Source organism: Pleurodeles waltl, chromosome 1_2 (genome assembly GCF_031143425.1).
Source record: "Pleurodeles waltl isolate 20211129_DDA chromosome 1_2, aPleWal1.hap1.20221129, whole genome shotgun sequence".
In the NCBI taxonomy this organism is placed as follows: domain Eukaryota; kingdom Metazoa; phylum Chordata; class Amphibia; order Caudata; family Salamandridae; genus Pleurodeles; species Pleurodeles waltl.
The window spans coordinates 404,460,979-404,477,233 of NC_090437.1; positions in this window are offsets into that span (position 1 = coordinate 404,460,979).

Here is a 16,255-nt window from a genome sequence, read left to right on the forward strand (position 1 = left end):
TTAGTTGTGCATTGAAGCAACATTTGGAAGACACTATTTTATGGCTTAGATATCTCTTGAGGAAGCATTATTATGTCCAACACATCATTATGGTGTATAGTTTCTCTTTTCCTCAGATATTACCCTCAGGAAGGGCAGAGTATGGTAGAATCCAGGCCACTGTGCATAGTTATCAGCCTACATTATTTCAGGACAGTTGTATTGACAAGCTATGTTATTTGACAGGAGGCAAAATTCAGTGGTCTACTGCACGGTTGATGTGTCACATTACACAGAGACAAAGTGGTTGTGTAAGTGCTATTTATTGAAAAGTGCTGTAGTGCTATATGTACATTGTCCATGATTGTGAGTCCATTATAGTGACATCTTCCATTGTGATCCTACACAAGTGCAAAAGGACATTTCATTGGACATGGTGGGGTGAAGTGTCAGACAGTGCAGAGGGACAGGATTTGCCAATGAGTTAGTGAGAGACAATCACAGGCAGGCTGTCAAGATAGACAGTGGTTTGCAGAGCAGTGCTTGAGTACAGTTGTTGCAAGACTGGCATGTTACCTTGGTAAGAGGTGGCCATGTGGCAGGGACTAGTGCTTCCGGGTACTTTTACGTGTGAAGGTGATCTGTTCCTGGTCTTCATCTTCTGATGTGTGTGTTGCCTCCTCTGCCCTTGGTGGTGGTGGTTGTGAAGGGGCAACACACACCTCATTGTGTGTAGACGTGGAGTCAGACATCCCACTAGCTGCTACCTGTGGGGGTCTTAAGGGCAGTACTGCTGCAAGGAGGATCTGCTGGTTCTTAAGAATAGCAGCCACATCACGATGGTAGGCAGCCAGGTCGGCCCTGAGGGGGTCATGATTGCATTTGTGCATGCAGTGGAAGGTTTGGGGTGCGAGGTGTTGTGGCAACTCCCTTACTGCAGTGGTGAATTCCTTTACAGTTTGTTGTAGTCCTTGCAGGATGGATGTTAGCGCTTGCATGGCTGCTACCTGATCTGCAGATGACATTATGCACGAACGCATCCCCTCAAGGCTGGCTGCCATTTTTTGCATCCCCACCCGCACCTCCTTGGCCAGCTCTCGCTGTACTCCCACTACAGTTCTCTCAAAGCTGGTGCCTGTGTCGTCTGAGTCCTCAGTTGTATTGGAGCTGGCAGGTTGTACAATTGGGGTTGTGGGTGGGTCCTCTGTGATGGCTGCTTGTTCTGTGCTCCTCCTTGTGACTGAAGATGGGGTCTGGAGGGTTCCAAGGACATCTTGGAGGGCCTGCTGACTGATGTTTGTCAGCTCGTCATCCATGTCATCAGGGTAGTCCTGGACAGGCAAATCCGCAGGAGATCCATAGTCCTCTGCAATGAAATAGGGTACAATTAGTGTGTCTGTGTTGTGGCATTTGTGATGTGACATGCCTGCCTTGTGATGATTTCACATTGTGATATTGGTTCCTGTTCATTGATCCAGACTTTCAGATGGGCACTCTCCCAGGCCTATGCTCCACCTGCATGTCACATGTATTGTGGTCAGTTAGTAGACTTGTGAGCATCACATCCTCTAGGTGTTGGTTTTGGCCAAGTAGTGAATTGCCCCCTTCTTGTCCTACTCAGCCCTCCCCTACTTCCATTCTCATGGTGAGACCTTTCACTGGCTGTGGGTGCTCTGATGGCACTAGCACCACATTTAACAATCTGGACCTGCCCTAGTTTCTGATCCTTCACATCCACTTATATGTAGTTGAAATGTAGCGTATACTATGCATTGCATTGTTATGGCACGATATGGATGTCAGCATTGGTAATGTGTACAGCTGATGTTGGGGAATGTGTGGTACATTGAATTGGCCTGATTGTCGTAGCAGTGTCCTATTTCCTTCTCTGACTGTGCAGGTGTATTTCAGTGACCAGTTACATGTGTCCTCCCCCTCAATGCTGTTGTCTGAGCAGTATGACATTTGGGATGTTGCATTGTGACCTAGGCACAGGATGGACCCTGACATATGCAGCAGGTGTGACATTAGTGCTGTGTAGCTCCTAATATTGATGACATTGGCTGATGTTTGCGGCAACTATGGGCATTCACATTTGACAGGACTGGAACATTTGTCTTGTTTCAGGGGATTGTTAACGTTGTCATCCTAAACCCTCTAATTTAGGTGTTTATGATCCATGGGGACGTTACTGCCATTAGCTACTTGACCAGCACACACAGCGGAGATGGTAGTGGCAACTGTTGTCACTGTTACATTCCAGTTGTCGGTAGGGCTAGAGGTTGTTAATTGGGCCCTAGTTAATGCAGGGGGTATAGTGTGACAGGATGTCAGTTTGACGTTGTGCCCTTCCCTCCCAGCGTGGCTTTACCTTTGCAACATCGTTGGCATGGCAGCATACCCCCATGGAAATGTTGTTAGTGTTGTGTTATGGTGTGCCCCAGCTTTTCTCTGTACGGGCCATGCCCCCGTGCTGTACCCCTTTACCCATGCCACTCCATGTATATGATGACTTACATGTATTGTGTAGTAGGTATTCTCCCCCGGTTGCAGTTAACATTAGTGCATTTTAATTCCCCATGCGACTTACCCTGCATGTGTGTTGTCTCCTGGTAGTCTGTGCTGTCCTGTCCTTGAATCCCTGTGACGATCTCCTCAGGGATGACGGCTGCGACCATCTCCTCCATGTGGTCCAGGGGCTCCTGGTGTGCTGGACTCCCACCTCCAGTCTGCAGTGCTGCCTTCCTGTTCCTCGCCATCTTTTCCTTGGTCCTGCGCTTGCAGTCATGCCAGCGTTTCTTGCACTCGATGACTGTTCTGCGTACTTCTGCCACACTGTTAATCTTGTCAACAATTTGTTGCCATATTGCCTCTCTCCTACTGATTGGCAACCTTGAGGTGACAAACAGTTGGTGCTGGTGTTCCGTCACCTCTTTTAACAGAATTTCCTGCTCCTCTGCACTGAAGCGACAGTTTCTTTTCTTCTTCTCCCTGTCCTGGTTCTTGTGTAGGTCCTCCTGACTGGTTCCTGGTCTGTTGTCATCTTCCTGGGGTCTGTAAAGGCATCTGGAATCCATTTTGGCTCTCCTCTGCTGAAATGGGTGTGTTTGCAGGGAATTTTGACGCTATTGCGTCAAAAAACGCCGCATATCCGGTTTGCGGTGTCGTAAACCGGCTCACAGTCATTTCCGCCGCGTTAACGTAATTTTCCTTTACGACGTGACGCTGCGGTGTGCGTAAAAAAAAAAAAGACTTGCACCTGTGGTTTACGCCGCCGTGCGTCAAAGTATAAATTTGATGCCCGCACGGCGCACAGAAATGGCATTAGCCGGCGGTAATATTTTTGACGCAAAACTGCGCCGGTGCAGTTTTTTTTTTAAAACAAATTTTATTGCATTTCTTAACGACAGTAAGTAGGCAATTCGACATTCGTGAGTACATAGCTATAAGAAAAAAAAGAAAAGGGAAAATAGAGCAATTTTCACATACCCACAAGTCCAGTGAACTCCAACCCACTCATTCCCACTTAACTAGCATTCTATTGTCATGTTATCTACCCCCCTCCCCATCCCTCAACCTCCTCAACTGTACCCTCCCCCCAGTGATGCTACTAGTAGTATGCCTAGATTGTCGTTTTGTGTGTAGATGTGATATGAAGGAGTCAGCCCTCTGCTCTTATCATGCCCGTGGTTCTCCGATTAGTTTACACTTAGAGGCTCACCTCTGGGTCATCTTGCATTGCAACTATTTGTTTGGGACTATTGACAGTTTCAAAATGGCATCCTATCACCCTTCTCTTAGGGGCACTGGATCCACCCGGCTTTCTTCTTTAAAGGAATCAAGTATTGCATCCCAGCATTGTGCCGCCCCCAGGGGCCGTCTACCCCTTCTCTCCTCACTATGAAGGACAGAGCTCTCACATCCAGCCCATTTAATTAGCTCTCCGGACCATTGAGACAATCTTGGTCCAATCGGATTTTTCCAGGATATCGCTATTTCCCTTTTAGCCAATACGAAGGCCAGATCCCTGAATCTGTTGGTTATTTTGTACTTAGCCGTGCGTGGAAACCACCCTAGCAAACATTGCCCTATCGTGCAAGGGGCTTCTCTTCTCATCGCTCCAGACACCAGTCTACACACCTCCGCCCAAAATCCCTCCGCAACAGGGCAGTTCCAGAACATATGTCCAAATTCAGCCCTCTCCAACCCGCATCTCGGGCATCCCAATCCCTCCACCCCAAAGTATCTGCTGATCCGTTCAGGAGTGAGATAAGCCCTATGTAGGACATAAAAATTAATCAGCTTAAATCTGGCATTGCGAGTCATCTTAGGGAAACCACCAAGCGTACGCTCCCAATCCTCGTCAGATATAGCTGTGCCTAGGTCTATCTCCCAGGACGACTTGAGCTGAGATAAAGGTGTGGCCATATCCTCCCGAATTCTGTTGTAAAGGTTAGAAACTGCTCTGGAGGCCCCCGAAGAGGACACCAAATATGTACAGGTCGTTTGTGTTGCGGGCCCCCCAGTTCCTGTTAACCAATGTTTTCTGATACTAGCCGCCACAGAGCCAAATAGTAAAAAGTGTCCTCTCTGTAGATTAAATTGTGACCGCAGTGCTTCAAATGACATCAGTGTTCCCTCCCTAAACAGTGCTCCCACCGACTGTATCCCAGCTTCCACCCAGGACCGGAGGCCGCCCCAGTCACCACGATGAGGTAAAGCCCTTAAGGACATGAGGGGCAGGTCCGGGGAGAAAGGAGCCCTTACTTTGATTTTACGCAAAAATCTCCTCCAACATCGCGCAAGGGTTTTAAACTCAGGGGAGTCATTCTTCCCCATACTCGGGTACCCTAGTAACAGTTCGTATAATCTAGCTTCTGGGGGAGTAAACGCCTTAACCCTCAACCCTGTTGCAGCCCTGCTGGATATCCATTGTGCCAACCATTGAAGTTGCGCTGCCAAGTAATAAGCCTCAAAATCCGGGACTGCTAGGCCACCGTCTATTGAACGCCTCTGAAGTTTGGACAGAGCAACTCTCTTTCGGCTGTCCCCCCAGATAAATGCTATGACCATGGTCTCCAGTTCTGTAAATATGGCCCTAGGAACCCATACCGGCAGGACAGTGAAATAGTACAGGAGACGAGGCAGTACCACCATCTTAAGGATGGCTACCCTCCCCGCCACAGATAAAGGCAAGGTTTGCCAAAAAGCCATGTTGGATCGGGTAGAACTCAGTGCGCCTCCAATATTGCTGTCGATTATATCCTGTGGGTCGTGAAAAACCTTGACCCCCAAGTATGAGAGGCATCTTGGAACCCACCGGACATTTCCCAATTCTAATGGAGGCGTTACTGTAGCATTCAAAGGAAACAAGCCGGTCTTACCCCAATTCACCCGTAGACCGGATAGCTCACCAAACTGCGAAAGCAACTGTTGGGCCCGGGGTAGGTCTCTATGTATATCGTCTAGGAAAATCAATAGATCGTCTGCATACAACGCTATTTGATGTCTCTTGTCCCCTGCCACAATACCAGGGCCCCCTCTCCCCCCACGCGCCGCTGCCGCCAACGGCTCCATAGCCAGTGCAAACAACAGCGGCGATAGGGGGCATCCCTGTCTGGTACCCCGTTCAACGACATAGGGGTTGGATATGATCCGCCCCGTACGTACTCTAGCAATGGGTTTAGTATACAGCAGTCTGACCCAGGCAATGTATTCCGGTCCAAATCGAAGATGGGACAACACTGTATAAAGGAATGACCACTCCAAGCTGTCAAAGGCCTTTTCTATATCGACTGCGAGGACTCCGGGGGCTGAGCTGGCCGATTTTCGATCATTCATGACTGCTATAAATCTGCGTATGTTATCCGCTGTGTTGCGCCCCGGGATGAACCCCGCCTGATCCGTGTGAATTAGTGTTGTCATATGGGGGAACAGTCTAGTGGCCAGAACCTTACTGAGGATCTTGTAGTCCAGGTTCAGCATGGATAGAGGCCTGTATGCCCCCGCTTCAGTTGGATTTTTCCCTGTTTTAAGCAAGGGTATTATTACTGCCTCCCTCGCTGTTGCCGGTAAGATTCCCCTTTCTCTGGCAGATTGATATAGAATCTCGAGTCTAGGAGCTAACTGATCTATATATGCGGCATAGAATTCGATGGGAAGACCATCTGTACCCGGTGTCTTTCCCCTCGATAGCTCACTAATGGCCTTTCGAATCTCTGGTTGTGTAATGGGGCCCTCAAGTTGTGGCGTAGCATCTGGCGTCAGTGTCTGCAACTGCAGTCCAGATACATAATTATCGATAGAGCTACCGTCTGTACAGAGAGTGCTTTTATATAATCGTTCATAAAAGGCCATGAGGTGAGAGTTAATTTGCTCCTGCCCGTAAAGGGAATTCCCGTCCTCCGAGATCATTTCCAGGATGGGCGACGTTTTATGTGTTTGCGAAACCACCCAAGCTAACATCCGACCTGCTTTGTCTCTCTCCTCATGTGCCCGTGTAATATAGTTTTGGTAGTCAAAACATCTAAGGCGCTCCACACAGTCAGCCACCGTTGCTCTAAGCTCTAAGATAGAGTTCTGCAGGAGCGGATTTTCAGGCCTTTTTTTTTTCCATCTCCCGCAGTTCACTCTCTGCTTTTTCAGTCTCCCTAAGTAGAGACCTTCGGACCCCCACAGCACCCGCAATACAGCGCCCTCGCACTACCGCCTTAAAAGCGTCTCATTCAATCAATGGGTTATTTGTCGAAGCCTCGTTATCTATAAAGTAATGGACAATATGCTGTCTTAGCTCTTCCTGAAAGGGTTTGTCTTCTAGGGATTCAATCTTCAACCGCCAGGTGGGGATGCAGGAAGGGGGTGAACCCCAGCCTATCTCCAATAAAAGAGGATTATGATCGGAGACAGTGCGGGACAGGTATTCAACATTATGCACTCGAGGGGAAATGTCCGGCGAGCAGAAAAACACATCTAAACGGACATGGAGCTCGTGCCAAGGGGAGAAGAAGGAATAGTCTCTGGCCCCCGGGTGCAACTTTCTCCAGATATCCACTAGTCCCCAACTCGCCTGCCAGGAAGAAAATAATCTTGCTACTCTCATCAAAGGAGAATCGTGTAACGGGGGGTGGGAGCGATCTCTAGAAGGATCAGCCACGCAATTAAAATCGCCCCCCATCACGAGGGGGAACTGCATATAGGCGGCCAAATGGCCCGATAAGCGAGTGAAGAACTCCCCCTGATCCACGTTCGGGGCATAGACATTAATCAACGCCAGATCCCTTCCCTCCAATCGCCCTCGGATTGCTACAAAACGACCCTCCGGGTCTATGAGCTTGTCCAAGAGTTGGAATGGGACCCCGGCTCCGATCCATATCAAAGTACCCCTGGCAAATGCAGAGTAAGAGGTATAGTATGTCTGGCCTCTCCACCTCTTCTGCAGAGCAAGCCCTTCAGGCTGGGTTAAGTGTGTTTCTTGAAGCAGCGCAATCTGAATCCCCCTCCGCTTCAAATGCGAAAATACCTTATATCTTTTGGCCATTGTGTGCATACCCCGTACATTCCATGATAAAAATTTATAATTGCCTAATGACGCCATAGCTGTGTTTCAAGCCCCATCTGTGTCCAATCCCGTGTAGGGCTAGCATTTACCACTAGGCACCCTATTCTCACTTCACACACCGTCAGTAGATCAGAGGTAGATACCCACCATTCATCACTCCCCCTAAACATACCCCAACAATTAACACCCCAACTCCCTCTCCCCAGGACAAAAGTTAAAACAACTCTCATCCAAACGACTCAAAATCTTAACTAGCTTATTGTAATTGGGGTTACTCCAAGTTCTTCGAAGGAGTGGGCCATCCCTCTGATCCCCACTACCGGGTTACGGGGTGTCATAGTGCTTGTGGACCCATTTTCTCGCCCTTCTGATGAGGATAACCTCCACAGCAACAGCCAGTGCTCTCTCCTCACCAAGCACCACGTTGTCCGTCACTGGAAAACTTCATTACTAGGACAACTGTCACAAGAGCAGTTTGGTATGAGGGTTTTCATATGATACAGTCAGAGGTGCCCGGAGTTATGACTGGTCCCGATCCGTCGGATATCCGAGAGGATTCTGACTCATGCTCTGAATCAGATGGTTCACAGTTCGCTGCAGACTGCACTTGTGACCCGCAATCCGAGCCGTTCAATGAAGCTGCTGCCTCCATGGCTTTTCGCCTCTCCGTTTGCATCTCCCCATGCGAAGGACTGTTTACAGTACGGGCCGTTTTGCGTTTAGCCTCTCTCTTCCACTCATGACCGGAGACTTGTCCCGGAGGACCATTCCCCTCTTGTGGAAGCTGGTCAAGCCATTGCCATACCTCTTCCGCCGTAGTGAAAAACTGGGTCCCTTCTTTGGTTACTACTCTAAGTTTTGCCGGGAACATCATGCCATATTGCAGACCTAATTGGCGCAGTTTCTGTTTTGCAGCACTGAAGGTGGCCCTTTGTTTCTGAACTTCCCGGGAAAAGTCTGGGAAAATACGAACCTTGTGGTTGTCCATTGTACGATCTCCTTTGGTTCTGCTTTGATGCAATAGGTAGTCTCTGTCTCGGTAATGGAGCAGCTTGGCTATTATAGGCCTCGGGGCGGTTCCCGGTGGAGGAGGGCGCGCCGGTACTCTATGAGCCCTTTCAATGGCAAAAAAGGGAGAAAGTCCATCGCCCCCTAAGCCCTCTCGAAGCCATCGCTCGAGGAACTCCGCCAGGCCTGTTTGAGGGACACTTTCAGGCATTCCAATCACCTGAATGTTATTGCGCCGTGACCTATTCTCGGCATCTTCTGCTCTTAGTTCTAAGGTCCTAATTCTGGACTCCAGCAGCTTTGTGGCCTTAGTAGAATCCTTGACCTCCGGGAAGAGCTCTTTAAGTTGTCTGTCTGTGGTGGACACCTTTTCAGCCAGGCGGCGGTGATCGTCTCGTAGTACTGTAAAATCCGTGGCTAATGCATCAATTTTCCCCTCCAGTGCTACCCGGGAAGCCGTTATAGCTTGCAGGACATCTTGAAGTGTGGGATCGGTATGTTCCCCCCCCGAGGCGACATTTCTGTGTTCGGGCGTATCTGCCTGTGTCTCAACTGTGGGCCCCTCTTTTTGTTCTGTGTCTCTTCGGCGACCGGTTTTACCCATTTTCTGAGGTGTAGCTTCAACTACGATTGTTCAATGGTCATTAAACATTTATTCTTTCGGCACAACTCGGTGCCCTGCTCCGCCAGGGGGAACTCCAGACCTTCATTAATAAATTACTGTTTCCAGCACACTATGCCCGCGTATGAGATTTATCGCCTCTTGTTACCAGCCATCCTCCTCACTCTAGACTACTGACCATTCCTGAGGGGTATTTCACTCCAGAAGGATGGGCCCCTCTCACCCTCCTCCTAGTCCGGGTGCGATCACATCAAGCCCAATTACTTCACCGGTCATGGGGGGTACCTTCAGGTCTGACTGATTCTCATCCTGGATTTTGGGGTCGCCTGCGCTCTTATGCTCTCAGCACCGCGCAATCGGGGGAATCTCCGCAGCTCGGGGTCCTTTGCGCCGCTTCACCGTCTCGTCCGTGCAACAGGGTGCGATCTCATCCAGCCCGATTACTTCGTTGTTCATAGGGAGAACCTTCAAGTCGGAGTGGCTCTCAGCCTGAATTTGGGGAACTCCTGCGCTCTTGTGCACACAGCGCCGCATCGTCAGGGGGAATCTCCGCAGAACGGGGACTTTTGCGCCGCTTCACTGTCTCGTCCGGGTTCGCCTCTTCTAACCGTTAGCTTCGCCTTTCTCGCCCCAGCCCCCCTCCGGCGGAACAAGGGGTCGGGCCGCACCGGGAAAGGCCCCTCGAGTCCACCGCGTCTCTCTCAAACAGTCGTCGCCAAAGGTAGGTTGTCTCTGGAGCCCCAGGAGAGATCCCGGCGCTATCGCCCCTTATCGAGTCCCGTCCGATTCAGCCTTATGGCGCGGGACGCCGCGCTGCGAACGCCCCGCGGTCCCTATCTGGTCTCCGCCGCAATACCGGCCCCCTCTGTTCGTCGATATGAGTCCCCAAAAGTATCCCCCAGTGCACCCTTCGTTCTCTGACTCCCGGAGGGATACACTGGAAGGGAGCAAGAACCTGCCTTTATTGGGTCCTCCGCCTCCAGAAACGCCGTTCAAGTCGCGGCCGCCATCTTCTTTTTTCTCCCTTCCTCGCGGCACTCCGACGGGCGCTAATTCGGCCCCGAAATTCTCCTTCCTCCGGGGTCGGACCCCGAAAAATGAGTCTCCGGACCCCCCCGACCCTGCTGTTAGTCCGTGGGGCGCGCAGGGGGTCCACCTCTTTGCAGACTGGACCGGAGTGGGGATCTCTGGCGGGAGCCTCACGGAGAGGCTTCCACTGCCATCGGAGTCAGGCCACGCCCCCTCGCGCCGGTGCAGTTTTGCGTCAAAAAGTATAAATATGGCCCTTGGTTTTTGTTGTAATTTGTATGGTTTAATAGGTTGACCGGGTGTGGTCGACAAGTCAAAGTTTGAGTCAAAATGAGTGAAAGACTTTTTCGACTGAGATCTGACAAGTCCTATGTGCACCAGAACAGACCCATTGATCAATTGAGAGTGAAATTCGTGGGTCGAATTTTGCTTGCGAATCAGGGAAACTGAAAAAGAAACAGTAGCTGCTAGAGTGAAATGCCGTCAGTGAAAAATCCGTAATGTTTCTGAAGCAATTATGATATCCTACCTTTAGTAGACAGACAAATTGGGTTTTGATGTTGTTTAGTGCTCGCAATAATTTGCATTAGTTTAGAGTGAATCCAAGTTTGGGAGGACAAGCTGCAAGACTTTGTCAGCCGCATTACGTGTGAGTGTGACGTCATTGGAGTCTTGCTGGGATAGGTTGGTCAGTGAGAAGGGTCGCGCACGGATTGGCAGTCGTCCGCGAAGTGCAATTGGTTGAGAAGGTGGGTGAAGAGAATTCTGGGATTAAGTCACTTCCTGGTTTGATTTAAAATAAGGTAAAGGTTGCAAAAATGAAATTTTTCAAAGCTTTAAAGAGTGCTTTAAGTGGAGATACATATATTACGACGAGTATAGGGGATATTGCACAGCCTGAAGGTATGCCAGCTTACATTGTAATAGAAGAAAAGGGTGCTGCGCCATGTCTTTTGCTGAAGCTTTGGTGCAAAGTGACAGAGAAGGATGGGACCTTAGCGTTTCCTGCCCAAGGAACATTTAATTTGAGGAGCTTAGAGCATCTGAAGTGGGTGCTGTATGACCTGAAACCTCCTCTGAGACCAGCACAGTTTGAGGCATTAGCAATCTAGGAATTAGTAGCCAGACAGCAACAGCAACAGAAATTCGAGAGGAGAATAAAGAAGGCAGGGAAGAGACTAGCAGAGGCTAGGTGGGACAGTGATCAGAGAATTTGGAGAACCAAGACTTTACAGGGGATTAAGTTATTCCCAGCGATTACACAGGATAGCAAGGGAGAAGGAAGGAAATCTACCAGAAAAACAGGAGCCCTTCCGAGAGTAGGGAGCGGAGACGAAAGGAGTCTGGAGGATCATTGACATTTGAGGAAAAGTCAGACGATGATGAGTTTATTTTACAGTTATTGAGAAATCGCCCTCCACCACATGCAGCACAAGAGAGTGGTCCAAGCACTAGTATAAATCCTTCAGCACAGAAACAGGTTATCGCAACAATGAGTCCAGTGCAGGTTAATCTGACTATGACACAGAGCCCAATGCAGAGCGGTCCTAATGCACCTATTACTCTGGTAGCACAGAATCAGATGCCACAGTCGAGTGTTCCGAAAACTTACCCTGATGTACCTATAGCAGAAACTGCCACAAACTTAATAGTGCCTACTGGACAGGTTTTTACGAAACCGTATTGGTTCAGACAGAGCCAACTCCACTTTTACTGCCTCAAATGCAGCCATAAGCAATGACAAAATACACTCCTATAACAGGGACACAGACAGATATGTCTGTACTAATGAGCCATAATATAGGAAGTACGCAACCACAGAACTTAAGTGATAGACCAAGCCCAGATGCTGTATCTGTACCTGTTACCAATGGTCCGATTGTTCCTTTGTTCGCACAAGGGAAAAACAGTGCAGATAGACAGGGAGTCCTGAGTCAGAATTCAATGAGGGGAGGACTTAACGAGAATATCCGAGTAGTCTCTCCTGTGGGACAGACCTTTGACAGATTGAGATCATTGCTAGACATTAGTTCATTCGGAGTTCCTCCAGATACTGTGATAGGGTTGAATGTTAGTCAGAGCCTGAAACTACTGACGCTGCAGTCTACGAATACAGTGGTACAAAGAGTTGCCACATGCCCAGGCTAATAAATTTTCGCTGCAAGGTTTGACAGCCCAACAATTGACAGAATGGTTAGAAAAGCGGAATACCCCGCAGAGTGCTCCGAGGGGAGAGGAGTACTTGAACTATACGAGACTAGGAATGGAAACGGGTGAGCTCATTAAAGGGACTATGGCCTGAACAGATTAGAGTCCTATGCAGACGCAGAATTTACATATCTGTGCCCAAAAATTATGAGGAAAGTGAGCAATGTGCATCAAAGGTTAGCAGACCTGGCAGAGAAGTATGGCATAGAAATAGAGAAAATAAAACATTTGAAAAGGAGGTACAGGTTAGATTTGACGCAAAAGACTTCAAACACATGAGATCTGCAGGGATGAAAGCACACCTTAGGGAGTTACTCAAAAGTGTCCAGACATGGCGAGCCATAGACAAGTAGGAAGGCAGATGGGCAAAGAAAAGAGATAAAAGAAAAAAGGGATTCTGCGGAGCTGACTGTAAATGTACAGCAAACCAAGGAGCCAGTGAAAATGTTACCAATGAGAGAGATTCCAGGAGGGAATTTTGTTCACGTCCCTTGGAGCAGAAGTGACATTCTGTATTTTACAAATGACTATCCCAGGTTGAGAAAGAAGCCAGTAGAGTGGTACCAGCAGACAGACAGGTTTGTGAAACTTGCAAAGTTTTTGTGGGAAGACTTGAGCACTCTATTAAAGATAGTAGTTCCAGCTGATCTGTGGATGGAGTGTAAGAGGAGTATAGATTGGCTGACAAAAGAACCAGAGAGAGATCAGGTTATGGGTGCGCCATCTCCTAAAGTAATGAAATATTACTATAAAGTAATTGAATTCTTGAAGACGAGAATTTCGACCAACAACATTGACTGGCAGAGAATAGACAGGACAGCTCAGGAAGCGAAAGAGTCAATACATGCTTCTTATGAAAGGTTGTTGCAAGCATTTAAGCATTAGAGTGGTACGGAGACAATTGAGCCGAAATACATTAATCATTTTGTGTTCAGATTTGTGGAAGGATTGAGACCTGAAATTAGCCAGATGGCTAAGAGTCATTTGATTATCTGGCAAGCAAAACCGATTGATGAGGTGTTGCAGTATGCAAAGTACTGCAGTGATGAAATTGAATTGAACCTGAGAAAGTTGAAGGAAAAGGCAGATTAAAGCGGCACAAACAGGGATGCAGGGAAATTTTCCACAGCAGCAGCAGCAACAGGGAAACGTGGGCCCATATTTATACTTTTTGACGCAAAACTGCGCCGACGCAGTTTTGCGTCAAAAATATTACTGCCAGCTAACGCCATTTCTGTGCGCCGTGCGGGCGTAAAATGTATACTTTGACGCACGGCGGCGCAAACCACAGGTGTGAGTCATTTTCTTTGACGCACACCGCAGCGTCACGTTGTAAAGTAAAACGAGGTTAATGCGACGGAAATGACTGTGAGACGATTTACGACACCGCAAACCGGATATGCAGCGTTTTTTTATGCAATAGCGTCAAAACTCGCCGCAAACACAGCCGTTTCAGCAGAGGAGAGCCAAAATGGATCCCAGATGCCTGTACAGACCCCAGGAAGATGACAACAGACCAGGAACCAGCTAGGAGGACCCACACAAGACCCACAACAGGGAGAAGAAGAAAAGAAAATGTCGCTTCAGTGCAGAGGAGCAGGGAATTCTGGTTAAGGAGGTGACGGAACACCAGCACCAACTGTTTGTCACCTCAAAGTTGCCAATCAGTAGGAGAGAGGCAATATGGCAACAAATTGTTGCAAGATTAACAGTGTGGCAGAAGTACGCAGAACAGTCATCAAGTGCAAGAAACGCTGGCATGACTGCAAGCGCAGGACCAAGGAAAAGATGGCCAGGACCAGGAAGGCAGCACTGCAGAATGGAGGTGGGAGTCCAGCACACAAGGAGGTCCTGGACCACATGGAGGAGATGGTCGGAGCCGTCATCCCTGAGGAGATTGTTGGGGCACACCATAACACAACACCAACAACCTTTCCATGGGGGTATGCTGCCATGCCAACGATGTAGCAAAGGTAAAGCCACAACAGGAGGGAAGGGCACAACGTCAAACTGACATCCCGTCACACGTCTGCCACTATACTCCCAACATTAACTAGGGCCAAATAACAACCTTTACCCATACCGACAACTGGAATCTAACATTGACAACAGTTGCCACTTCCACCTCCGCAGTGTGTGCTGGTCAAGTAGCCAATGGCAGTAACGTCCCCATGGATCATACACACCTAAATTAGAGGGTTTAGGATGACATTGTTAACAATCCCCTGAAACAAGACAAATGTTCCAGTCCTGTCAAATGTGAATGCCCATAGTTGCCGCAAACATCAGCCAATGTCATCAACATTAGGAGGTACACAGCACTAAGCTCACACCCATGCTGCATATGTCAGGGTCCATCCTGTGCCTGGGTCACAATGCAACATCCCAAATGTCATACTGCTCAGACAACAGTATTGAGGGGGAGGACACATGTAATTGGTCACTGAAATACACCTGCACAATCAGAGGAGGAAATAGGACACTGCTACGACTATCAGGGCAATCCAATGTACCACACATTCCCCAACATCAGCTGTACACATTACCAATGCTGACATCCATATCGTGCCATAACAATGCTATGCATAGTACACGCTACATTTCAACTACATATAGGTGGATGTGAAAGATCAGAGACTGGGGCAGGTCCAGATTGTTAAGTGTGCTGCTAGTGCCATCAGAGCACCCAAAGCCAGTGAAAGGTCTCACCATGAGAATGGAAGTAGGGGGAGGGTTGAGTAGGACAAGAAGGTGGCAATTCACTATTTGGCCAAAACCAACACCTAGAGGAGATGATGCTGACAAGTCCACTAACTGACCACAATACATGTGACATGCAGGTGGGGCATAGGCCTAGGAGAATGCCCATCTGAAAGACAGGAACAATGAACAGGAACCAAGATCACAATGTGAAAATCATCACAAGGCAGGCATGTCACATCACAAATGCCACAACACAGACACACTAATTGTACCGTATTTCATTGCAGAGGAAGATGGATCTCCTGTGGATATGCCTGTCCAGGACTACCCTGATGACATGGATGACGAGCTGAGAAACATCAGCCACCAGACCCTCCAAGAGGTCCTTGGAACCCTCCAGACCCCACCTTCAGTCACAAGGAGGAGCACAGAACAAGCAGCCATCGCAGAGGATCCACCCACCACCCCAATTGTACAACCTGCCAGCTCCAATACAGCTGAGGACTCTGACGACACTGGCACCAGCTTTGAGAGGACTGTAGTCGGAGTACAGTGGGAGCTGGCCAAGGAGGTGCGGGTGGGGATGCAAACCATGGCAGCCAGCCTAGAGGGGGTGCGTTCCTGCATGATGTCAACTGAAGAACAGGCAGCAGCTAGGCAAGGGTGAACAACTATCTTGCAGGAAGTAGAAAAAAGGCTGAAGGAAATCAGCACAGCTATAATACAGTTGACCCAACACCTACAACAGCAATCCTGTCAACGCGTGCACAAATGCAACATTGAACCCCTCAGGGCCGACCTGGCTCCCTACCATTGTGATGTGGCTGCTATTCTGAAGAACCAGCAGATCCTCCTTGCAGAAGTACTGCCCCTAAGACCCCCACAGGTAGCAGGTACCGGGATGTCTGACTCCATGTCTACACACACACTGAGGTGTGTGTTGCCCCTTCACAACCACCACCAACAAGGGCAGAGGAGGCAACACACACATCAGAAGATGAAGAGCAGGAACAGATCACCTTCACATATAAAAGTACCAGGAAGCACTAGTCAGTGCCACATGGCCACCTATTACCAAGGTCCTGTGCTTTGTAACATGCCAGCCTTGCAACAACTGTACTCAAGCCCTGTTCTGCAAACCACTGTCT